Source organism: Natator depressus, chromosome 14 (assembly GCF_965152275.1).
Source record: "Natator depressus isolate rNatDep1 chromosome 14, rNatDep2.hap1, whole genome shotgun sequence".
Lineage (NCBI taxonomy): Eukaryota > Metazoa > Chordata > Testudines > Cheloniidae > Natator > Natator depressus.
The window spans coordinates 10,575,425-10,601,657 of record NC_134247.1 but is presented as its reverse complement, the minus strand read 5'-3'; the positions used below and the strand labels follow the sequence as shown (position 1 = coordinate 10,601,657).

Sequence of the window (26,233 nt, the reverse complement as noted above, 5' to 3'; positions counted from 1 at the left end):
TATTTAAATCCCTAACTCCCATTGAGGATCTGGGCCCTAGTCCCTGATCCTTCATACATCTAAGCATGTTGTCAGAGGGTGAACTGCCTCTTTAAGAATCAGCCTGAAGCCAGGGCATTCTGGGACTTGTGGTTCCCAGGCAGCAAAGGAACTAGGCACAGCGAGATAAGCTAGGAGAGTTCTCACGGGGGTTAGTAGAAGCAAACTTGGTGCAGAACGGTTAGCAACTTGAAGAGGGTCTTAGTGTCTCCTCAAGCAGAGATGCTGGAAATGGCTTAGAGGAATGCTTAAAAGACTGGAAAGAACTCCCAGCAAGAGGTGGTGTTTTCATCTCAAAAGATGGAGACTGGGGAGACCTGTAGCAGTGTGTAGATTGCAACCAGAAGGCATTGGAGGAAATCCAATGATAAATATTTGTGAGTCCCTGTGGTAAGGGGAAGAAGTTTTCTGGACTTCTGTTAGACTACTTGGAACTCCTGGAAGAACAGAGGAGCTCTGTTCTTTAGCTGATGGGTGAAGCTACTACCCATTGAAAGGAAACTCTGCAGCAACTATCTATCATGCTTGACCAGATAAGTTACCATGCACGTAACTCTCTTCATATAAGTGAAATTACTGAGATTGCTGCATATGAGTGATGTTTATGGATGTACTTAAGTGTTTGCAATACTGGGCAGCATCTTGTATTTAGGTCTTTTTTTTTTTCTTTCTAAACAGCTAAAATTCTAGAAATGGAGTAACTATACTACTCTGGGGAGTTAAATCAGAGTCTAAATCCCACTGAGGATAATTCTAAGAGTTCTCTGATGTCCATATCTCTTTAAACCAAACACAGATTTATTACCTTTGATTTCTTCGCAAATGAAGCTCCAGTCTCCAAACTCTCAAAGGATTTTTTAAAAAGTTAACTATATTGAAGAAGAGGGGTGTGGGGAAGAATGTGCTAGCTATGTAGTTTCGCTCTGTGTCTTTAAGCTATTTATTCTTAATTCTGCTTCTCATTATGCTCCTCTTGAGCTTTAGATGGAAAGGAAGAAGTTATTAAAAGTCCTCTGAAGGCTCTCTTGGTTGGATGAGTCTAAACTGAAATTCCTGGAGGATTCCTGAGGAATCTGGAGTTGAATCTCATATCTGGGACTTGTCTATATTTGACCAAATCAATCAGTGTATCCTCTTCAAGATCCCTCTAAAAATGACTGGACGCTAAGTGAATACTAGAGGGTGTTCTGAATTTTCATGTGAACATGCTTTGGGTTCAAGATCCTTTTTATATATTTCAGCTGATTGGTAGAAACTTCAAAAGTGTTAGCACCAAGCTGCTTGGTCAGGAGTTAGTGGCCTTCTGCAATGCCCGCTGAAGTCAGTAGGACTTAATGTGCTGGGAGAAACTACTAATAGAGATGAAAGATTAAGCTAAAACTCCTTGTACGGATTACAAAGTCCCTGCATAACAATGCAGCTTTACAAGATTAAGTCAACAGAGACAATAGTTTATTAGAAGGAAGTTTAAACCCTATATTCCCACATGGATGTGCTGTACATAAAGAGAAAGTATTCCTCTTAAGACTTGATTCAACTTCTACTGAATTTAAAGACACACATAAACATACATACACCTATATATAATTTTTTTAATCGCTTGACAGCCCTAATTTATATAATGATTAATCGCACTTAATCACACTGTTAATAGAATACTATTTATTTAAATATTTTTGGATGTTTTCTACATTTTCAAATATATTGATTTCAGTTACAACACAGAATACAATGTGTACAGTGCTCACTTTATATTTATTTTTGATTACAAGTATTTGCACTGTAAAAACGCAAAAGAAATAGTATTTTTCAATTCACCTAATACAAGTACTGTAGTGCAATCTCTTTATCATGAAAGTTGAACTTACAAATGTAGAATTATGTACAAAAAACCTGTTTGTCATCAAAAATAAATCTAAAATTTTAGAGCCTGCAAGTCCACTCAGTCCTACTTGTTCAGCCAATCGCTCAGACAAACAAGTTTCGTTACATTTGCAGGAGATAATGCTGCCGCCTTCTTATTTACAATGTCACCTGAAAGTGAAAACAGGCATTCTTATGGCACTGTTGTAGCCGGCGTTGTAAGCTATTTATGTGCCAGATGCGCTAAAGATTCATATGTCCCTTCATGCTTCAACCACCATCAGAGCCGCCCTAGGGTATGGTGAATCAGGGCAATCGCACTGGGCCCCACACTTTGGCTGGCCCGGGGTGTTAGCGGGGGGCCTGGCGCTGGCAGTGGGGGTCAGGCCCACACTCAGCGGTGGGAAGTAGAAGCAGCGACCCCAGCCCACCCTGCTGGCTTCCAGCATCGCTCGGGGGGTTGAAGCCAGAAAGAGGCGGAGCAGGGGTGGGAAGAGGCGGGGCGGGGGTTTGGGGGAAGGGGTGGAGTGGGGTGGGGCCTGGGGTGGATGGGGGCACGTCCTGGACCCTGCACCCCCCCCCAGGGATGGCCCTGACCACCACCTAAGTGACACAGTTCGGATCCAGATGACTCTGAACACCAAGATTTGAGGGTGTTTGGGTCTGAATGTCTGGGGTCAGGAACATTTTTAAAAGAAACTAGACCCAATAGGGCTGTATCAGAATTTACCTCCGTAATCAAAAGTGTGCTGTGTAATGCTGCTGATTGCCTTTAACAGCACAGCTTCAGCCAAGAAACTCTCCTAGAATTGGAAAACCTCTTATTCAAACACCACACTATAAATTCCAGCTGCCTAAAATGGTGTCATTCTTATTCAGGTCAGTACTTCTGACTTCTTATGCTTGTGAAATTCCCAGGACAACTAAAGTCTGTAGCAACTCCAAAGATTGCAGTTTTCCATATTGTTTCTATTTGATGTGATGTTCATTTTTTGAGGCAGTATTTTCTTCAGTGTCCTTCAATCAATATCTAATAAAAGGAGAAAGGAAAGGAATCTAGTTGTGGATGTGTATTTTCTCTTTCTGAATACTTATTCGGTTGTTCTCCTTTAACATCTTCTGCTGACTCTTGCACCCTAAGAGCTGAATGGAGTTAAAGTCCCATTTTTGTAACCCTTGCACTAAGTAGCACGAACCTGAAGTGAACCGGCTTAATCATACATCGGACTGGTACAAAATAAAATATATACTGGTGAAGAAGCTGGACTTCAAAGTCAGTTGTATATGCCATTTAAATACAATAACCCTTCGACTAGCTTCTTGGAAAACCAGTGTTATACATGCAACTACATTTGAGAATGGCAACAAGTGCTGATTTTCAACCACTGAACTATCTATGATGTAACACGGGTAATAGCTTTTACACTAAACTTAAATGACTGCATGGCAAGTTACATTACTAGAAAGTCTTGTAACATTCCAGAGTCCTGGGGCTGAAGAAGTGGCACTCATAAATGAGTTAACTTGAGAAAGACAGCTTTAAGAAGCTGTTACCCTTAGGGAAAAACCCTGGAGAGGTTAATATGGATAGAATCAATAGGAGTTAATTTGTGTACCATAGGAATTATTCTAGAAGATCAAAGAAGGTAATAAAGAATTACATCTCTTCTATAGACTTTCTAAATCATCCTGTAGGACTTAATAGAGAATCATATAAACTCTATTGAATTATAGAGGCTGGCTTAAAAGTTGTATAGACAGGCTATTTCTTTCATTTCTCTAGGACTTTCCCATAAGGGAACAATTACATGTTAATGATCCATTGACATCTGGTTGGTGACTCTCCAAAGTGGAATACTGTGGCAGCTCACAATTTTCTCTCTGCCATCTGCAGTTCACTTACTCTGATCCAGCAAAGCATCTAACCATGTGCATAATTTTAAACACAAATTGACTTACTGAAGTTGGTACAGTTATTAGCATTCTTCAGACTACATATGGGCTTACACAGCTTGTATATGAGGGTCTTAATTCCCTTAAATCATCTCCTTTCTTAGCTCTTAATTACTCCTACTCTGAGCCTAATACAAACTCACCACACTTATTTGCTTTTAAAAATGAAGGCGTATATTGGTCATTTGAATGCCTATTCCCTCTTGAACATGTTAGGATTTAAAAAATACAAAGCAGTAGAGACGTCTGAAAAATGTATGCCTGTGTGTGGGGGAGGGGGTTAATGAATATGATATACAAGACATGCTCTGACTGCTGCTAAAAATTATTTCCTAAGTTAAAATTTTAGTAAACTGACTTAGAGAACCACAACAATGTAGCCCAATGTTTCCTGTAAATACCTCAGCTCTCTTAAAAGGAACTGTGTTTATTTTTCATTGACCTTTTCCACAGGAACTGTGCCAGCGCAAATTTAGAGAAGCTGGATTTTTTTCTCTTTTCTTTGGAAATGCTTCAGAGGTAAACATGTTGTTTTTTGAAATGGCTGTAGAAACCGCATCTTACATGTACACAAGAACAATATGCTGGTATCAACAGTGAAATAGCTTGCGGTTAGCTTATGGGAAAGAAGTGCCTTCTGCCTAGGTTTGAGCCATCTGAGTACACAAGGCCTCAGCATTCATCAGTGGAAATACCTTTGTGCAACAGAGTAGCATGCGCTCAAATGAGTAACATCTTAGTCCAAAAGCTCTCTTCCTTGTGGCAGGGAGCACTAAGTTACCGACTGATGGTTTCCTGCCCCAGCGTACAATGCGATACGTGGACTGAACTCGTGTCTTTATTAGAAATATTTCTCCACCTGGACACTTTTTTTCACATCCACAGTTGTTATAATGCAAGAGTCTTCCTGACAGATCTGACATCCCAGCCCAAAGGCTATGCTGAAAACCATTCTGCTGTTGTAATGAACGCAGCTGTCATGGAGTTTACTGCGCAAACACAAATTACTATGAGCAGCACTATTGGTACCATAGGCCCCCTTGCTACTGGCTGACTAATACTGTATTCAGGTTACATATGTGCTTACACAGCTTGTGAATGAGGGTCTTAAATCCTCTACGTGTAGAAAGGAAAGATGGTCTCGCAGTTAAGGCACTTGACTTGGACTCAAGAAATCAAAGTTCAGTTCCAAACTCTACCACAGGCTCTATATGTGGAGGGAGGAAGGGGAGAGGGCAAAATTGGTTTATTCTCTGTTGCTAAGTTCCTCATGTGAAAAATGAGGGGTTAATATTTTAAAGCCTTACATGAGTTTTGAGTATACATTCATTAATGTTTGTAAGGTGGTCAGCTCTTACTGTGATATGGGACACACGAATACTTAAGGATAAAACCAATGCCATCCAACAAATATCTCATAAAGGCACAATGGATGAAACATAAGGCTATACCTGTGTTCAGTAAATGGTCTAAAATGAGTGAGCCAATTTGGTGGTTCTTAAAATCTTAAAGGGCTGGTTCAGATTCCTCAAAGCGTTAACACACACGTTCTCTGGGAGCATTTTTCCATGGAACCTGGGGATGTTGTAACACTGCAAATCCAAAATTAGCAGGGGTAAGTGGAGGAATCATTTATCATCTTCTGGCTTCCTGAACCATCTTTTTAAAATGTCATAGATACATTGACACTTCTGCTGATGATTTTAAATAGTAACCACTGTCCAGCATCAACTGCTTTCTGAGCAGGCCAATATGTAGTTTCGGTCTGACTTCTTCTATATCAGATGACTCATCAGCATGCCTGAGAAACTCCCTGAGACTACAGACTCCAGTAGCAACCCCACAACAAACAGTTGTCCAGGGCTTTTGATAGTATATGGGGTTTAGGACGTAATCCTCTGGTTGCTCAGAGAATTACTGCTAAACTTGATGAGATGATAGTTCTTGTTGGCCAGCTTTTATAGGTGTCCTGTGACTAAACCACTGGATTAGGTCTTGAGTGATCTAGGTTGAATTCCCAACTTTACCACAACTTCCTGTGTGACCTCAGGTAAGTCACTCAAATCGGTTTGTCCAATTTTGCCATCAGTAACATGTGGACAGCACTATTTCCTTTGTCTGGCTCGTCTGTTTAGATCCTAAGTTCTTCAGGGCAGGGATGGTCTCTTACTAGGCATATGTATTGTGCCCAACAATAGGACTTGCTATTGTAACTCAGTAATTTAGCTGAGGCCTCTAACTGCTATTCAATCTATCCCTTTTAGATACTTACAAGGGACCCCAACTACCATAGCAACTGTTTCATAATCTTTTAAAGGTCGTATCCTCACAACACGCCTGTGAGATTTCAAAGTACTACTTACTTATTTTATGGATAGGAAACTGAGTCACAGGGAGTCTAACAGAACCGAGACTTGAACCCTGGTCTCCTGTGTTGCAGACAAGTGCCCTTACCACCGGGCAATTCTTCTCCTCTATTGGAATTCTCAATACACTATGGGCTGGCTCAGGGGTGGCCAACCTGAGTCTGAGAAGGAGCCAGAATTTACCAATGGACATTGCCAAAGAGCCTCAGTAATACGTCAGCAGCCCCCCATGCGCTTCCCCCGCCCCACTCTCAGTGCCCCCCAGCCACCGGCAGCCACTCCGATCAGCTCTTCCCCCTTCCTCCCCGCACCTCCCAATCAGTTGTTTTGTGGCATGCAGGAAGCTTGGGGGAGGGGGAAGAGTGAGGGCACGGCAGGCCCAGGGGAGGGGGCGGGAAGGGGTGGAGTGGGGGCAGGGCCTGTGGCAGAGCCAGGGGTTCAGCAGTGAGCCCCCCCCCCGGCACATGAGAAAGTTGGCGACTGTAGCTCCAGCCCTGGAGTCGGTGCCTGTACAAGGAGCCGCATATTAACTTCTGAAGAGCCGCATGTGGCTCCGGAGCCACAGGTTGGCCACCCCTGGAGTGGCTCAATATACCCTTATGGCTTTGGGCTCTTACATTGGGCTAAAGTTCTGTTTGATGGAGAAAGGAAACTAGCTACAAAAGGCTGCCTTAAAATAACATGAAGGTTCTGACTCTAATTGGGAGGGGAAGGAAATTCCGAGTTCAGGCTGTCACACTTGGGCCTGCGTTCCCGGTTGTGCTATGGTGTTCTGGTAAGAAATATGAAACGCTGATCCAATACCCTTATGATTCCTAGGCACAGAAGGGTCAGTTAAGAAGAGTGGCAGAATGCACTCTGAATGGCTTTAATTCAGTCAGTTCGAGACTGGCTCTTCAGATGATTGTCTTGATACTTAATAGGTAATGCTTAGCCCGCTCCTAATTTCTTTAGCATGGCCAATATTTCATTGGAATCATCTGTCAATTCTGTATTTTCAAATCCAGGATACAAAGTTCCTAACGTGAACTTGGCAAATACTCTCTCACCCACGCTATCAAGTGCAGGAGCTTTGGTTGCAAAAGCCCTATATGAGTTCCAGTTCTCCCTCCTAAATGCTAATTGCAAAACTTATGACTCTGCCTTTACCCAGCTCTGGGGAAGACACTGCTAAACAAACATCTAGACAAAGAGAAACTGCAGAACTTCCCGTTACATCACTTAACCATTCTGTGACCCTCTTGCAGCTGCATCACGCACCTTAATATTTCTGTAAAAGCAATCCAAGACCCTGAACCTGCGAACCTTTACACTCGAGTAGTCTGTGCTCATATGTAGTTTCACTGGCTTTAGTGGAGCTATAGGCTTGAGTAAGACAACTGTGGAGTAAGGGTTTGTAGGATCAGGTCCCAAATTCTTTAAATTATCAGGATCATTTTAGTGCACTGATAAAATATTTTTTTCCAGCTGTTAGAATATCAGACATTTCTGAGCACTAGTAGGAAAAAGAATTGTAATTGAGTGAGTCATTCATTAGGACAGTGACGTTCTACTAGATGAGTAATTTCATATTCTGTACAAATTGGCAGCCCATCAGTTTTATATAAACCCTTCAAAGAAGCTTTTACTTCTGGCGCTCCCAGTTTATATAAACTTGATGTAAGAGGTACCCAAAACCATTTGTCAATATGAAAATGTAGCTAGTATCTTGGAATAGGAAATCAACTTCCTGTAGTAAAGACAACACTAAACCCTCATTTTCCAGTTCCGAGAACATAACACCCAGACCAAATATAGCAATCTCTTTTTTTAAATACTATAAAGAGTTTGTCTTCCATGGAGACTGTAAATAAAATAATTTTTTTTTTGAGTTGGGGAGTCAGCTGAAGTTTGATGAAAAATTTCCTCCAAAAATTCTGAAATTAAAACCGTTTCCATTTTGAAATCATTTGGCTTCTTGACAAGTGCTAAAGCTGGCCAAAACATTTTGGATTTTTCTTTAAATTGTCCAAAATGTGGAAGAAAAAAAATTAAAAACTTTGAAAACGTTTTTGCAGGAACAGATCCTTGGCTTGTAATTTGAATAGGTACATAAGGGAGGGGTGAAAGGTCAGGGAGATACCAATTTAGATATAGTCAGGATAAGTAGGAAGTATAAATCCCGTCCAGATCTCTGTGTTAGCCTTGAGCACCCATTCAAAGTACCAACAAAAATGTTTGGTTCTAATAAAGATGGGTTAGAATTGTACTGAATATGGGCACAACCCTGCAACAGTTATTCCCTTACTACTTAACAACAGTAGGACTGTCTTGCCTGCCACTGCACTTTTGAGTGATCTGTTAGGTCAGAAGGGTGCTCTATAAAGATGCATTCTCATACAGGCTGCAGTCTCATATAATTTGCTATTGAACGCTGTCTTTGCAGCCAATACCCTGAGTTACGAAGTGAGTCTACATTGCTGAGAACAATGTTACAACGACTAATATTATTAACTTCTAACTAGTATATACATGTGTTTATAAACAGGAGTGGCTGCTCCTTATTATCCATAGTACTAGAACTGCTATCAGTACTTGCTGTGGAATTAATTGATCCCCTGTATTCAACAGACACTAAGTTATGTCTTTGTATACGTTCAGATGGATTTTTGATTAGCAGCCCCTTCCTAGCACCATCTATTATACAATGTTTATCAGGACTTGCAGCTCACTTCCTCCTTTAAGAAAAATATTGAAATTTGTACAATAAACAACTTGCCCAGTAAACAAATCCATATGCACTCCTGTTTTAGGAAGTCTTCAGCCTTTCTTTCAAAGCAAACAAAACCCGATTTTACTTATTCAATAGTAGTGGTTTGGGTGGGCTGTTTTTTTTGGGTACTGCAGGAATCTTGTCTGAAGGCTTAAAAGGTCATCTACCCTGATATCTTGCAATATTGTGGGGCCTGAATGTGATGTACATGTGTGTTTGAGATCTCTCTTGGTGTATCATTTCTTTTTATCCCCCTTGAATCTAGGGGTTGCCCTCAGCAGACCTCAAAGTTTAAAACAAAGTCAGTTTAAAAAAAGCCAAACGCTACCTGCTACCAAGTGTACTCTATAGAAAACCAGCAGCCCACTGGAGCAAGTATTTCCATTTTTCGGAAACCCCTTTATAGTCTTGGTGTCCATGTGTTTCCCTTTGTAATAGATTTGCTATGGTACCTCAGCATTGTGAACTAAGTAAAAGTCTCGGTCCTGCAATAGTGTGAGGGCAAAGACTCACAGAAGTCAATGAGACACTGCACAGGCTCAGGAGTTATGTGTATCACATTGTGGACACATGTGTTTCCCTTAAACAGTGTCCTGCAGATCCTACTCACTAGCATTATTCTTAAGGTGCATATGCTTACCATCACTGTCACTTAACCATTAAAGTGATTTGTCTGGCAATTTCTCAAATAGCTCTTGTAAAATTGAATTTCGTTTATGAAAATACCAATCTTGGTTTTGTTTTATTTCTCATGTAAATTCTACTACATGGAAACTGAATGGAAAAGTTTTAATGTCAATTACGGTAAAGTTATGGATTTTGGTAATGTCACTGCAACTAGCAATATGGGAAAATGTCTATTTTTAATTGGGGTTGAATTTGTACTTCTGCGCAAGGGATAAGACCAGTGTCCCAGTTAAGTAGTGTATCTCCTTGTGCTGACCCTCTGCAAAAGGGTGCATTAGAAAAAGCCTTCCTGTAACCGAGGCAAATTTCCTAGGAGCTACTCAGCACCTGGCCAGGTCAGGTCCAAAGTTATAAACCTACAATCTCTCTCCCCCATTATATGTGCCATTTAAGCCTGTATACAGTGTGGAAACAAAGAACCAGCTGCATGTGTCTTGTCATAGCAAGCAGTTGCCAAAATATTTTTTTGGCTTTGGCAAGAAGAGAGGAAATCTAATTATTTCTTAGCTTTCAGTCTTCAGTACCTCAAGGCTTTTGGAGCTTAATGCACATACACTATAGGCCAGATCCTCAGCTGGTGTAAACTGGTGTACGTCTCTTTGGCTACAATGGACTTGGGCCAGTTTACACCAGCTCAGGATCTGGATCCGAGTTTTTTAGCATCAGAATGAACTTGGAATCTGCCTTCACGAAGCTATTACATGGGCAGAGATGCATAATACTTTGGATGAAAGATGACTTCTAAAGTAGCATCTTTCTGTTGGATTTGGGCATCATATGGGCTATTTAACCTTGTGCAGAAAGAGACTCATTGGTAATGGATTTTCAGCAAACCATCAAATACACTTTTTTCCCCCTTTCCTGGGTGCAGATAATTGCAGGCATAGGCACTGACTTCCTGAGTTCCCAGGGGGTGGGGTGCTTGAACCCCACTCTGCCCCAGGCCCTGCCCCATTCCACCCCCTCTCCTCAACTCTTTCTGCTCCGCTCCTTTCCCTCCCCCCAGCACCTCCTGTATCCCACTGAACAGCTGATTACCACCAGGCAGGAGGCGCTGGCAAAATGGGGGAGGAGCTGATTGGCGAGGCTTTTTTTTTTTCCCCATGGGTGCTCCAACCCTAGAACACCCACAGAGTCAGCGCCTATGATTGCATGTGAATTTTATAGACTCTAGATGTTTAACTATGTGGCTTGTAGTTGCATTCAGGGAGCTAGATGTCTCTGAGCTACACAGTGAACTTGCAATTATTTATACTTCTTTGGCACTGGATGAGAAGTTTACAGGTAAACCTCAGAAGTGACATTGTCTTCTGTATTACCCACAAAGAGAAAACACCCAAATCAGTGCTTGGTACTCTACCAGAGAAGCTTTTTTCAAAATAGGTCTTCAGACATAGCAACGACCCCGGGAACATAAGAGAAGAATTTGTAACGAGCTTTGAAATTTTTCAACAAAAAACATTATAGATGTGGAAGTGTTAAGTGAGTAATAAAATGATTATGATTAAGCACCTCGAGGTTGTTAATGTCCTCTACATGAAAGGAGAGAGAATTTCCTTTCTTCTTTTCTTGATAGAACAAATTAAAAACAAAGCCAGCTGTTTGGTCTAAAATGACTTTAGTTTAAATCTTTCTTGCTCAATAATCTTTTCATTATATGCTTCCTGCTGGGATAATTTTGAGCCAACCCATGCTACTAACCATGCAGTACAGTCTCTTAGCAGTAAGTATGTGCTCAGTCAGTTCAGAATCCACTCTTTTCCCCAGCCTTGAATCATTAAAATTTCTTTGTCTGTCTAACAAAGCAGAGCAGAGATTTTTCTTTTTAAAGCAAGAAACAAAGCCCTCTTCATGAGAGGCTAATCGTGTGCTGGACACTTATGTAACATTCTGCAGGGGAGTCACGAATAGGACAAACAGAGAGAAGCCCACAGTGAGAAGCATACGGATCTGTATGTGTAACAGGCTCTGCCTGTTGTCCTGAACTGGGTTACACTTCTAACATAGGCCCTTCCAGTCCTACATTTCTGTGATTCTATAAGCTTTCAAACTGCAATAAGTCTCCTCCACCTATGGGCCTGGTCCAAAGCCCATTGAGGTCAATGGGGAAATGCCCAATGACCTGAATGAGCTTTGGATCAAGCTCTATATAGGGTGTGTGGAGAGGGGGGGAGGAATATGAAACAGATCAATCAAGAGGCCCAAGTAACAAATCTTGGATCTAGATGAGCATCTGACCCTCCAAAGTTCGGGAGGGAGATCAGGTAGTTCTACGCCTGATGGTCCAGTGTGGGTAACAAGAATTGTGACAAGCGAGTCCAGCTAGAATAACAGGCTCGCTGGCTCATGTTATTTCAGGGAGAAGCTTTTTCAGTTGAATGGGGTTACTGATCTGTGGCTATGCAGAATGCAAAAATGAATTGGCAGGATCATTTTAACTCTAGTTATTGAACTACTTTTGTATTTTGTTCATATTAATGTCAAAGAATTCTGTTCTGTGTCAAGGATGATGACTAAATGCTCAGAACTCCTGGATCTTTAATGTGGCTGCCACTATTTTTCATTACAAAAGATTCACTTGCAAAAAATGACAAATTTCACCCTGGATACTCTTTTGAATAACCACAGTCTCAAAGCCCTGGTCTATGGCAATCTGTATTTATTGATGTATGTATGGGACATCATCATTTTCTTTGTTCTGCATTCCCCCCCCTCCCCCCACAGGACCACTAGAATGGTGTAACTGGTCATATACAGTTCTCCTTGGATACTATAATCGCATCTAAAGTTGAGCTGGGTGAATAATGGAAAATACATTCCATTTATATTCATTCTGCTTTGAAACTCACTTGCTTTCTCTTTTACAGCCATTTTGTGTGTGCATGTTTGGTTTGGCTTTTCACAAACATTCTAGTGAATTGCTAAATGAGTGAGAAACCAGAAAATGTTAAGCAAATACTCATGAAAAACACCCTTTGAGTTCACAAAGATAAGTCTTCAAACCAGATGCCATGGGCCAGGTCAGAATGGAAGGATTTTATATTTGCTCTGCACTTGCTGCATATTGGTGTAAATGAATACATAAAGTGCAGGGCAAACCTGAACCTGGCCTGATGAGTCATGCTTATCCACTCTGGAAAAAGAACTGCACCACGAGATATGAATGAGCTACAGCCACCAAAGCCCAGATCTACAAAGCTGTTTAGGCTCCTAACTTCCATCGGGGCCCAAATGACTCCGCAAAATTTCAATTAAAAATTCCAACCTGTTCAGATAATTAGCATAATCCATTGGAAAAAATGTTTTAAATGATTCGCTGACCTCTAATCTAAACACAGAGTACTCCAGATAACTTTTAATTTATATTAGATATAACAATTGTTCGTGATGGGTTATACATCTGCATTCTGTAATTCCCCAAACTGCCTTTCACATGACTTGTCTCTGAATTACTTGGTATTTTCAAGTGTAATTACTAAGGGTCACATTTTTAACTTTTGACTTCAATGGGAGTTAGGCACCTACATGGTTTTAAAAATCTAGCCCTTAACAAACTTATTTAACTGTGTATCTATATGTTACTTTATAAATACATGGTAAATATTTTGGTTATATGGTGTTTGGCCTTTTAGAATAAAGTAATTCAAAGAATGATAATGTAATTCCAAGGAATTTGTTGATGCAGATGAGCATGGACATGTTATCTTAAGCTCTGAGTGGGGCAGAAGTATCTTAGAAAACTCCATCTCTGACTATGTTGCTGGAGGACTCTTTCTGTGTAAAAGTGGTCTCTCATTATCTGAAGGCAGTTAATAGATTACATGTAGAGAAGTCACCTGTGCCCAGATCTTGCAATAAATTGTTCTGCCACAACTTCCCCCTATGCATTTGTCGTAGTATGTTGTTATATTAAAGAAACTTCAGATGCTATTGAAGCAAACAATATGAATGGTGCTAATTTTCTGGCCTTCCACCCCGCCCCAGAGAGCTCTAATTCAGATTCCTCAGCTGATTGCTGATAGGTCCTTTGTTTCAAGACATGTAGTGGAAATGTTTTACAGTGCATCAGAAAACACTTTTTGTGTCACAAAACACAAATTATTAGTGTATAATTAGAACAGTGGCTCATCAGTGGCTGGGTCATGTGCTGAGAATGGAAAAAAGAACGCTTACCAAATACTGCCCTTGAATGGAAGCCAGAAAACTCAAGAAGAAAGAGAGGAAGACTGCGAATTACATGGAAATGAAGAGTTCTGAATGACATGAAGCACCTCAACATGAAATGGGAAGATTTGGAGAAAAGGGCAGTTGACAGACAAGGATGGCAAATGTGAGTAGCCCAATGGTGCAGCAAAGCAAAGGATGGACTAAGGTCCAAGGAAGGTCACAAGAATGAGTTCAATCACTTCAGATGTAAATTTTCTTTGAAATTGGTTATAATCTCAATTTCCCATATTTTAGAGGGTTTTTTCCAAATATTACTCAACACGAATAGATTTGCCTGTTTGCACTAGTTCAGTTGGTTGTCCCTTAAGAATGCATTAAAATGAATTAATCTTCTAAAAGGTTGGTCCTCGCTTCGAATAGGCCTGTACTATAGCGTGGGGGGACAGGAGTTTAATTGTTTCACTAAGAACACTGGACGTGACCAGGGCTGGCTCCAGCTTTTTTGCCACCCCAAGCGGCGAAGAAAAAAAAGAAAAACCCGATTGAGCTGCCGCCAAAGTGCCACCGAAGAGGAAGAGAGGGAATGAAGGACCCACTGCCGAATTGCTGCCGAAGACCCAGACGTGCCGCCCCAATAACGCACAAAGTGCCGCCCCTTTCTATTGGCCGCCCCTGGAGCCGGCCCTGGATGTGACTCTGATGTATAGTTCTTAGAGACCCCAATAGAAAGCACAGTTAAATCCTCAAGCAGGTTTTGTTTTATTACTTCCAGGGAGAAGAAGTGTTCCTAGTCACATTATGTGCAAGAAATATGATGTAAAGTGTAATTCTTTGAAGCTGTTGCACCTCAGCGTGTCTAAGCATATCAGGAACCTGTGATCACCCAAGGCCCCACAACATCATATCCTCACTGTGCTTCCAAACATAAAAGGGACCAGGATGCCAGCAAAACAATGTGCTGACCAATCGACTAACTCCAGACTAGTTGCAAAATTGTGATGGGACTGAAGCTACCTTTGGGGGAAAGTTTGCTTTAGCAACAGAATACATACAGTGCATCAAAACAGCCCGAGAACCTCAAGTCCTTTGTATCGCAAATAGATCTAAATCAACTCTTCTGCAAAGCATCAGACAATGGCCAACTGCAAATGATCATGTTCACAGCTCGAACAGCATGCACACAGTGGGTTTTCATAAACTGATCAGCGCTTTAAACAGGAAAGGCCAAATCTGCTGTGTTATTGCCATGTAACATTATTGCCGGCAGTGGCATGTGCTCTCAATTACACTCATGCAACAAAGTTGTTTGTTTTGTTTGTTTAAATGCTTTTGGACCCAACCAAGTTGATGAAATCAGGGAAATTCCTATTGGTCCCCAGGAAAATGACTGAGTTACTTATGTTAAAGAAGGCGCGGTACGTTTTCATTCCTAAAGCTGTCACTTTCTCCCACTCGATTGGACGCGTTTGGCACCGTTGCTGAAGTGCTGCCATGCCTGAGGTCTGCTGACCTAACTGACTAGACCACAGAGGACTTTTCCCACACACGCAGTCTAACAGGCTGACTGTGTTTGGATTCCTTGGGGGTTTATATACAGTACAGCAGACCTCACAGCGAGCTGAATGTGGTTCTGCCTCTCCGAGATCAACCGGTGGTGGTGGTGGCGGCAGCTGACCTCTTGTAACACAAGAGTCTAAATAAAATCCTCCTGCTCACTCATTTAACGTAGTAATGAACATGTTCCATTTTCAAAATGTGTGCTGCTCAACAGTACAAGACTGACTTATATTTAGGTGGACTAATGATAGTGGGATTCCACTGTGTAACTGAAATGAGACACTCTGGAAAAAATTATCCCAGCTGCTAAGTTCCCATGACTTTTGGTACGCTTTCATACACTGTAAGAGACCATTATAATAATCTAGTCTGACCCCTGCATAACAGAGGCCATAAAATCTTACCCAGTAATTTCTGCATCGTGGCAGTGACCTTATGGCTGAGCTAGAGCATATCTCTTAGGCTTCATCTTGTTTATAAGACTTCCAGCGATAGAAAACGCATCAAATCCAATGCCTTTAAGGGCAAAACATCCATTGACTGAAGTACTCCTCTGTGGGGATTCTGCTTTTAGCGGAGTGTGACGGGGCGCACTCACCCCGCATTGGCCTGGCAAGGGTTAACCCTACATTGTGGGCTGAGGAAGCCATGCCCCCTCAACCCTACTGGGCATGCTCTAAATGCACCAGTATAAAAGGGAGCAGCTCAGCTCAGTTGGGGCTGATCGCCAGAGAGGAAGGACGCACGCTGCTGGCTCCAGCCAAGGATCAGGCAAAGCCACAGGCCAGGGGAGCCGGAGACACCACAACCCAGGCAGATGCCAGGCCACCCACAGAGTCCGGAGTCACCAGGGACAGCACAGCATGGGGAACCTAGAAGCAGCTGAGATGCTCAGACCACAGCAGCGAGAAAGACAGTAGGAAGCAGCTCAGGGGAAACAGATAGTGGCCTGGTTAGTGAACCAGAACATTGAGTCAGCGCGTTTCAGTCAGATTCCCCCCGCCCCAGCGCTGACTCAGGGGCACGCGCTTCTGCCATACCTGGGCTGGGGCCCGGTGGAGAGGGAGGGCCCGGGCCGCCACTACCCCCCTTTCTGGGCATGGCGGCCCCCTTCCCCGAATGAGGCCACTTGGCTTCAAGGCCTTACTGCCCTGGGAACTGGGACGAATCCAGTGGCTGTGGCCACTGGGCCATACTGCCCTCGAACTGGGACGAATCCAGTGGCTGTGGCCACTGGGCCATACTGCCCTCGAACTGGGACAAATCCAGTGGCTGTGGCCACTGGGCCCTACTGGCCTGCGAACTGGGATGGTTCTAATTGACTTCGGCCACGAGGCCCTACTGCCCTGCTAAGAAGAGCCAACCTATTGACTCTGGGCCCTGTGCTGCGCTTCCCTGCTAACAGGGGCAGATACAATGCAAGGCCTGGAGACCAAAGTCAGCCCAGTGAACTGGGGTGAATCCATTGACCCTGGCCGCCAGGTCTTACTGCCCTGCCAAGAGGGGGGATCCACTGACTCTGGCCATTCGGCCATACATTAGTCCCGCAAAGCGAGGCTAATACATTGACTTTGGCCATTAGGCCTCATTACCACACTAACAGAGGCGATTATATTGACTCTGGTTATGGAGACATAGACTCAGGTGGCATACACTCTGTGCCTACACGCTCAGGGAGACAGGTCCCGCCAACCCTGTCACGCTGAGCTAAACTAAAATTGAAATTAAAAATACAAATTTTTGACCCGGTCTAGCTTTTAGATATATCAAGTAAAGCTATGTACAAGCAAAATAAATAGTACAACTACAAAGCAGAAAAAGTTGTCTCTAAAGTTCAATAGTTCTTCACGATGTGATTACTATTACATATGCAGTTAAATCATCAAAATCTGCCAAAGAGATGTTCTCACACACCATAGTCAGATGAAGATCATAGCCCTTCGAGAACAGCTGTGTTTTCTGGAAATGACTTCATATTTCTGTGTGTTGTCTACCACACTGAATCTAACACTTTCAACAGCAAATAAAGCTCTTCCTTTCATCCCTGTATTCCATTTCCTCAATGTAGTAAAGGTGGTAGATAATTGTTAACTATGCAGTGAAATATTTTGGCTGTCTTTCCCTAAAACATTCTTTGCAATGGTTCAGTAGCTGCAAATGTCATGCAAGCCTGTGAAGTTTCCCCCCCGGATTAGAACAGAGGCTATGCACACTGGGTCTAATTTGCCTCCAATTTTCACCAGTTGCGCTCTGGTGCAAGTCCTTTGATTTCAACAGCGCTATTCCTTCACACTAACAACTGTGGACATGTCTACACTGCACACTAAGTCTGGGCACTGGGTCAAGTTGGAGCCTAAGCCCTGCAGTAATCCAGACACAAATCAGTCTGACTTGGGTCACCAAGCCTCAGGACCCAGGTCCTAGGACCTTGCTAAGGGGAAAGGTCAGAGCCTGAGTTCAACTGGGACTCATGTCCAATCCCTGTCATTTTGAAATGTGGATGCAGTTCATGACACAGACATGAGTCAGAAGGTCTGCATAGTGCAATATGGATGCATTAGCATGGCTGGGAGACTCAGGTCCCACAATTGTAAGCCCATGTTTACATTGCAGTGTGGACGTTCAAGTGCGGGCTTGGAAACTCTGAGTTCCCAAGCCAGGGTCCCACAGACCTGCGTTTACAAGGCTGAATTTATACCAATTGTGCTTATGACAAAGTGAAAAGGAGAAAATATGGCCTTCTCCACATGACTATGCAGGCTCCACAGGCAAGAGAACAGCTGCTGAGCAGAAGGAAGATTTGGGGATCTCAAAGAGAGGTCCATAACCCTCCACATTACAGAGTCTAGTTTGTGGTTCTGTGGCAGTCGTGTGTGTGTGGGCATGCACTTCTGTGACAGGAAGGAGAAGGGCAGAAATTTTACCCTCAGGCTAGGAATTGGCAGCGGGGCTTGGGAAATGGGGTTAGTTGGTTGGAGGAGGGTGCAGGCAGTGCAAAGCATGTGGAAAACTGTCCTGAGCAGAAGTTAGGGATTCCCCTTGAGCTGGGGACACTCTAAGGTGTGGTTAGGGTATGTGCCCACTTCCATCAATCCTGGACCAACAAAGTGGTTCCTAGGGAACTATTCCAGTTGATGTAATTGCTCCAAGTTACACCAGGGGCTGAACTGGCTCCGAAGAGCAAGGATGCAGAAAGTGCAGTTGGGCTAGACCTGAGCCTTTGGTCCTTCATGCACATTTACCATCACTGACCCGAGTGGAGAATAGGTTACACGTCTATACCACGGATGGAGAGGGACTCAGCTGTGCCATTCATCAGAGAGAATGTCTATAGGATAGTAACTGTTTCAAAGTTGGTCCTTCCCTGCTCTCTATTAGTATTACCTTGAAATTAATGAAGTGTACAGTGCATTCAGCAGCACTAGCTATGTGGATTCATGTATACCACCCGCCATTGTGGCACAGACCAACTGTGTTCTATCTGGAAAGCTGAGGCATCATCAACTTGCTGAAGCCAGGACAAATGCTACGTTTAATTATACCTGTTCTTTCCCCCTCACCTTAACAGGAGTCAATGAGATTAGCCCCGCTACTTTTACTTCTTGCCAGGTAGCGACAGCTTTAGTATTATTCTGTCTTCCCCTGTCATTAGCTAAGTAGCCCCTCAACAGCTGACATAGCCACTACTTACACAAATGGAATTTGCTAGCTGGGTAGAATCCTCAGGCTTTCACAGCTGTGCACCATCTATGATCTCTACTGACAAGATCACATGGATGTCCTTTCTGCAGGTGTCCATCACAGTTCTAGCATACACTTAAGCAGCCCGTTCAGTCTGACAGATGGAAGTGAACGCGGAATTCCAACGACAAAACATTTCGTCAGTGCGGCTGCGAGAAAAGATATACATGAGCTGACATTTTGTGTGTACTACAACCTGAAAGAGTCTAAGAAGAAACAGACTGTGATAAAGTGGCAGGAATGAAACGTTCCTTTGCTGAATTACCCTAAATCCAGGACCTAGAAATCAGAAGAGATGCAGAGTAATTACTGCTGACTCAAGCTGGCAGGCTGATCATGCTAGCTCCGAACAGAAGCTAATTGGGGCTGAGCATTGCTCTGGGACAAAGGAGAGCCTACAGGGTAATCTTAGGACCAATCGTGCTTTGGAAAAAAAGCCTAAATGTGTGGTTTATGTTCTGTTGCTTGAGTTATTAATAAAGCCACACCTCAAGAAGGAAAAAGTGGGGTTGATTCCCCTTTTACTTCCATCAGTGCCTAGGTGCTGGAACTTGGGGTGCGGGGGGTGCTGCAGCACCCCCTGACTTGAAGTGGTTTCCATTATATGCAGGGTTTACAGTTTGGGTCAATGACACTCCCACTGTAAAAATTGTTCCAGCACCCCTGCATCAGTGTAACTCAGCACCCCTGGACCAACAAAGTGACTTAGTGTGCAGTATAGACATGTCCACAGTTGTTAGTGTGAAGCACTCCCTGAAGTCAAGGGCAGAACTTAGCTTTAGGCTCCCTGCATCATTCTTATCATGCCTTGTTTGATGATCTGCTCCTTTTCCACCTCCTAATTGCAAATAGGAACTGCAAATGACTTCTCTGTTCTTTCTGCTAGCTTATGTGGGAGAAATTAATATGAATAAATGTTGCTTTAAATGAGGCTGTCTCCTGAGCATACTGCTGCCTCATACTTGGCATTCTGTCTCCTCAGATGGCCATTAACCTGGAAGGCTGCTGGATCCCTGTGAAAGCCAAATGGATTTGTGGTGAATGGAGATTTTAGAAGAGTTGAAGGAATGTTGTACTGAATACTCAGTAGCTTATATGCAGGATTTACCCAGGGCTGCTAATAATCATCTACACTGGGTTTTAAACCAATGGATTATTTAGGATTATTTAGTCTGCAGAAGAGAAGAATGAGGGGGGATTTGATAGCTTAACTACTTGAAAGGGGGTTCCAAAGAAGATGGATCTAGATTGTTCTCAGTGGTACCAGATGACAGAACAAAGAGTAACGGTCTTAAGTTGCAGTGGTGGAGGTTTAGGTTGGATATTAGGAAAAACTTTTTCACTAGGAGGGTGATGAAGCACTGGGATGGGTTACCTAGGAAGATGGTGGAATCTCCTTCCTTAGAGGTTTGTTAAGGTCAGGCTTGACAAAGCCCTGGCTGGGATGATTTAGTTGGGGATTGGTCCTGCTTTGAGCAGGGGGTTGGACTAGATGACCTCTTGAGGTCCTTCCAACCCTGATATTCTAAGATTCTGAGATCTGTCTTTAGTCCAGTTCAGTGCATGCTGGTCTTTATTCTGTCCCCCAGCCTTTCTAGGAGGACCAATGACCATGAGTTCTCTGCCTGAGTATACTGAAGGATAATTAGTTCTGTGTGATATTCACCTCTACCTGGGAGCAATAGAAGTACATTCAACTTTTTTTTTTACCCAGTCACACTGGAACGTTAGGACCTTGAAGAGCTCTCAGCTGTTTTAACTCAATTGATTTCTCTCCCCCCTTTCCCCCCACCTCAGACTATTAGATCCAATGGACCCTATGGAGCATATTTTTCAAGGCATTTTCAAGGTAAACTATCAACAGGAGATAGGTGCCTAGTGAGATTTTTCAAAGGTATCTATGTGCCTATCTGCATCTTTAGGCACCTATGCTTAACAAATCCGGCCCTTTCTGACTTAGGAGCCCAAAGCTCATCAACTTTCAGTGTGTTTGTGCTCCTAACATTTGCCTTGTGATACCAAAGCATGTACCAATTCTCTACACTGAGAATAATGTCTGAGACTAGTGAGAATGATGCCCTAGTTAATTATTAAACAACAAATGAATCTGTCCCACATACAATATCAGAGACATGCAGAAAGGACATTACAGAGAACATCTTGTATATGTTCTATCTACTTTAAATACTAAGGACAGCAATGGGAAGGAAAGTCCCCACAGAGTAGGAAACACAAGCAGGATGGATAATAGAAAAGATCTACTGATCCTGCCACCCTATACTATCGTGATTAGTCTTAAAGAAATAATTTGCATAAGACTACTGAAGGGTTCGCAGAATGGAGACCCTAGATATTTGTAAGATACTTCATCCCAGTGTGATGTAGTGACCTGATCTCTTGGTAGTGCTGGCCTCCTACTGAAGTCAATAGTTGTGTCCAGACAAAACCTCTGAAAAAGCAGGCTATAAGCACCTCAGTAGAATAAATCACTGTTAAAGGGTGTACTTCCCCAAATATCCAAACTAATCATTGGAAGGTTTGCATTCACAGATGCTATTACAAAGTGGAAATAAAGCTCATGCATCATTTAAATGCTGAGTACGTTAGAAATAGAAAATAAAATATTTATGCTCAAGAGCACAAAGAGTGCAAGTCTTGACATTGTTTCAGATGAGCAAACTCACTTTATTGCTTTAGTTTGCTAAACAGTTGAAAAGTCAGTTGTCCACTGTAATCACTGTAGATGCCCTTCAGCTTGCATCCATAACAACAATATGGGGAGGATGCAGAAGTCCAAGCTCAGACTGTCCTATCAGAGACTGGTGTTCCATTTGGGAGCCTCATATCTAGTTTTAGTGGCCAAGGGTCAGGTCTTGAATTGAAAAATATACATGTGAAATGCTCCTGGCCAAGAAGCAAGGTAAACAAGGAAGTGGTCAGGAATTGGGGCTGGCTGGGTATATTTTAGTTATCTAAGGTATTAACTAACCCAAAGGGCTTATTTTTCCTGTTTTAAATAAACAGATACAGTAAAATAAAGGTCAGCAGGGGAGTTGATTACATTCACATTTCTCTGATATGATTGCTGTACAAGATCTAGTCCTCTCCAAAACATTTTAAGGATATGTTTTACCTCCAGATACTTCTGCATCAATCCATGATCCTGGCTACACAAGTCTCAGAGAGAGATGTGCATTGTAGACACGAGATTTACAGTGCAAGCTGGAGAGTAGAATTGTGTACTATTTATGTGTATTTAAATAATGCAACGTGGAGGTCTAATCCTACAATGTGATGAAAAGGTACTGCAGAGTTACCTATTGACATCAAAGCTGATTGCCTCGTACTGTACAATACTCCAGTGCATTTCTAGTGATCATGGAATGGAAATTCCCTGTTATGAAAAGATCTTATTGATTAGTTGTCTTCTGTACCAGGGAACATGCGAACTGGAAAATAATCTAAAATTAAATGGAACAACTGCTCATTGAACATGGGACAAAATTGATTATTGCTTGGACTTAGTAACAAGGAATATTTAATCATACTCAAGTCTTCAGATGAAAGATTCTTGAAGAGACTTCTAATAATGGAATAAAAAAATCAATCTGACTTCCACAGCTATGGGAAGGCTGGGACGCCAAGCATGAAATCTTTCTTTTAAAATCCAAACTGAATGCTCCCTCCTCCCTTTTATCATAAAACCCACATGTTGCAAAATCTTTTTGGGTGGCTTATTCTGGTCCAGGAATTTCAAAACACATATGGAGACTCTCCAAATCTTCCTTGAAGGGCAGGAGATGAGAGTGCACTCTCATTAGCTTGGAAACTATATTTGAATCCTATGCCAATTCCTCTTGTAGCCTATAGGGAATAATACGTTATGGTTCACCCTTGAATTAGAAGGTTTAACTGAAAAATATCTGATCTGTAATTTAGAACATATCTCAAATGTATAACTAAAACTATTTTCTCTTCTCTGCATGACTGGTTGTGGTATCCTATCCCTAAATGATGAAGGTATGAACATCAGGACAAGTTTTATTTGGGTGTAATATGCACTTGCTTAAACCTCGATCCAGCAAAGCACTTGCTTAACTTTAAGCATCTGAGTATTGTTGGCTGACTCTGAGATTAAAGCAACATGATTTCTCAAAGTTCAATTCCAATAATATCTTTTATCGGAACCAAATGCATTCCACAGTTTCCAGACCAAATACATAGACAAGGGAATAAGGGGGTTTGGTGTCAAATTTAATTCTGGTTGTATAAATATTAAAATAAGGTATCACTGTGATACACCAGAGTGGCCCTCTGATATCTGTATAACAAAATAAACTTCTTACGGGAGACTGCTGGATGCATGATAGATATTTTTTATTTTTTTTAAATTATGGGTTCAGTTAACAAAATCTCCATGTTGTGCTGATATATTAGCAATTATCACAGAGGAAGTTTGTCTGGGATCAGGCCCAGCTAACCCAAAACTGGGTTTGTAAACAGTCTGGAAGTTGATTTTCCTATTGGTGATAGAAAGATTGACATTTAACAGCAGGCTTTCCTTCAGCAATGACAAGTGTGATTGTTCTGCAGTTTCACCAAGCGTGTGGTGCGATTAGATTGTGGTTTTACAGGAGGCTGGATTTTTCGATTGATAGGTGGCCAAAACCCAAAGGATTTTCTGCATGGGAACAATCTGTATGGACTGTATTTTTTTAGTGTCTGTATCAAAGGAGCTTCCTATTTTTATATACACTTTGGACCTGATCCAAGTCAAGGGGAAGACTCCTATTTATTTCAGTGGACACTGGATCAGGCACTTGAGTGAATATACGTAAGATCTGTATTGCTAAATAATTTTTCAACTGGTATGTGAGAAACAATTCCTCTACTTTGATAAGGAAATTTGAAAGACTGTTAAAAAATTTCCTTTCCTCAGAGCCATAGAGCAGCCATGAACATCAGATGTCTCTTATAATGATAAAAACCGTTGGTGTCCACAGGGGAAAATATAGTAGATGAAACCGTGGCTCCATGGACGTCAATGGGAGTTTTGCAGTTAACGTTAGTGGGGCCAGGATTTCCCCCAGTGAGCCTTGTGTGTGATAGAAAGACCAGCCACACCACTTTACATCATACATAATGTAAAGAACAATTCATCTAAGGCATGTTTCCAGACTTCGAGAGTTAAGATGCACAACACATTTAGTTTATTGAAGAAAAGGTTGAGGTGACACGATCATGGAGTGTGAGCACCTATCAAGAGAGAAGATTATCCTTCATTTAGGAGAAAAGGGCGTTTAAAAAAAGCCAAGAGTTGGAAGCAAAAGTTAGAAATATGCAGACTGGAAATAAGATGCAAGCGTCTAACAAATCCTGTTTTTAATTATGTAAATGTACCCAGAAGCTTGAGCAATAGACACGTTTGGCAAATACATTAAAATGTTCTATCATCTTGTTATGAAATTGTTATGCGGGGGTGGGGGGTTGGGGGGAGCCAGCATGTGAAATGGCTGCCTATGTATGTTTTATACCTTAAATAAATACAAATGAGGATGAAGGGAAAATACTAAAGTGGAAAAAGATCTGGGAAAAAAGGCACTTTCCAGTGTTCACAAATGCAGGTGACTTGTAGAGGAGACAGATACAGGGAGTGAGCTCCATTCATATACTAAAGAGCAAAAGCTCTGCATTGGAAATGTGATCCAATGTTTTGTCCCTACCTTAACCCCCATTTCCAGCATCTTCGAATGTTCTTCAGACAGAATTTTAACTAGAAAAAAACACACTCTGGACGAATGCACAATTTTTATTTATTTATTTATTTATTTTAGCAGACTTTAAAATCCCTTTAAATATTCTCCACAGTGGAAATGGTTAATGACTTAAAACATTCCTTCTTCATTAGAAGTCTTGATGGTTTCTCTCCAGTTCATGGCCATCGGCTATCAGCTGCCACCTACATTATTATCCTCTTGTAACCCCACTCATTCTAGCATCCCTTAACGAATGCTTGCCAGTACTTTAAGTTACCCCACCCCAAGTGCTTCTCCCGAAGACAGTTGTCAGATGGCCATGACTCCTGAGTTGTGATACAGTTCACGTGGCCAAGGAATGTGACTTGCAGGTCTCTGAACTGAAAGTTCCGAGTTTTGACTTCATGGTACTTAATCCCTTCCATATCAAACTTTGCTTCAATGGCATCCTTTATTTTGAGGTCCCCATGCTACGTTAGCCTGAGGGACATAATAGGGTTGCATCTGGGAGCTCGCCTTTAAAATGAACCAAAATTCCGCTTAATTAAAAACATTTATTGTATCCTCTTTATTTACACTTTCGGATGTTGACTTTTTAAAGTCATTCTTCTTCATTAACAGTTGACAAGAGCCTTGGTTTTATGCCTGACTTAAAATCACACTATACTAGATCACTGGACACATGATCTCTTCCTGACGATCAGTTAGATATAAATGAGGATGGCTGCTACTTGTAGGTTTGCAATACTCATCCTCCACTAAATACTTCTAAGGCAAAGAAAATAATATTTTAAATGACAGGTTTCAGAGTAGCAGCCCTGTTAGTCTATATCCGCAAAAAGAACAGGAGTACCTGTGGCACCTTAGAGACTCACAAATTTATTAGAGCATAAGCTTTCGTGGGCTACAGCCCACTTCATCGGATGCAAAGAATGGAACATATAGTAAGAAGATATATATACACATACAGATAAGTTGGAAGTTGCCCTACAAACTGTAAGAGGCTAATTAGTTAAGATGAGCTATTATCAGCAGGAGAAAAAAAACTTTTGTAGTGATAATCAAGATGGCCCATTTAGACAGTTGACAAGAAGGTGTGAGGATACTTAACTTTAGGGAACTAGATTCAATATGTGTAATGACCCAGCCACTCCCAGTCTCTATTCAAACCCAAGTTAATGGTATCTAGTTTGCATATTAATTCAAGCTCAGCAGTTTCTTGTTGGAATCTGTTTTTGAAGCTTTTCTGTTGCAGAATTGCCACCCTTAAGTCTTTTACTGAGTGGCCAGAGAGGTTGAAGTGTTCTCCTACCGGTTTTTGAATGTTATGATTCCTGATGTCAGATTTGTGT

At 42.0% G+C, this 26,233-nt stretch overlaps 1 protein-coding gene across 1 annotated transcript in view; it reads left to right on the top strand.

The window, feature by feature from the left end:
• Positions 1 to 341: 341 nt before the first annotated feature.
• Positions 342 to 26,233, top strand: part of PCTP (phosphatidylcholine transfer protein) — an 83,171-nt gene continuing 57,279 nt past the window's right edge. Inside the window, exon 1 of the mRNA XM_074970977.1 lies at positions 342 to 429. The gene's annotated coding sequence lies outside the window, so the exon portion shown is untranslated. The remainder of the gene's footprint in view (positions 430 to 26,233) is intronic.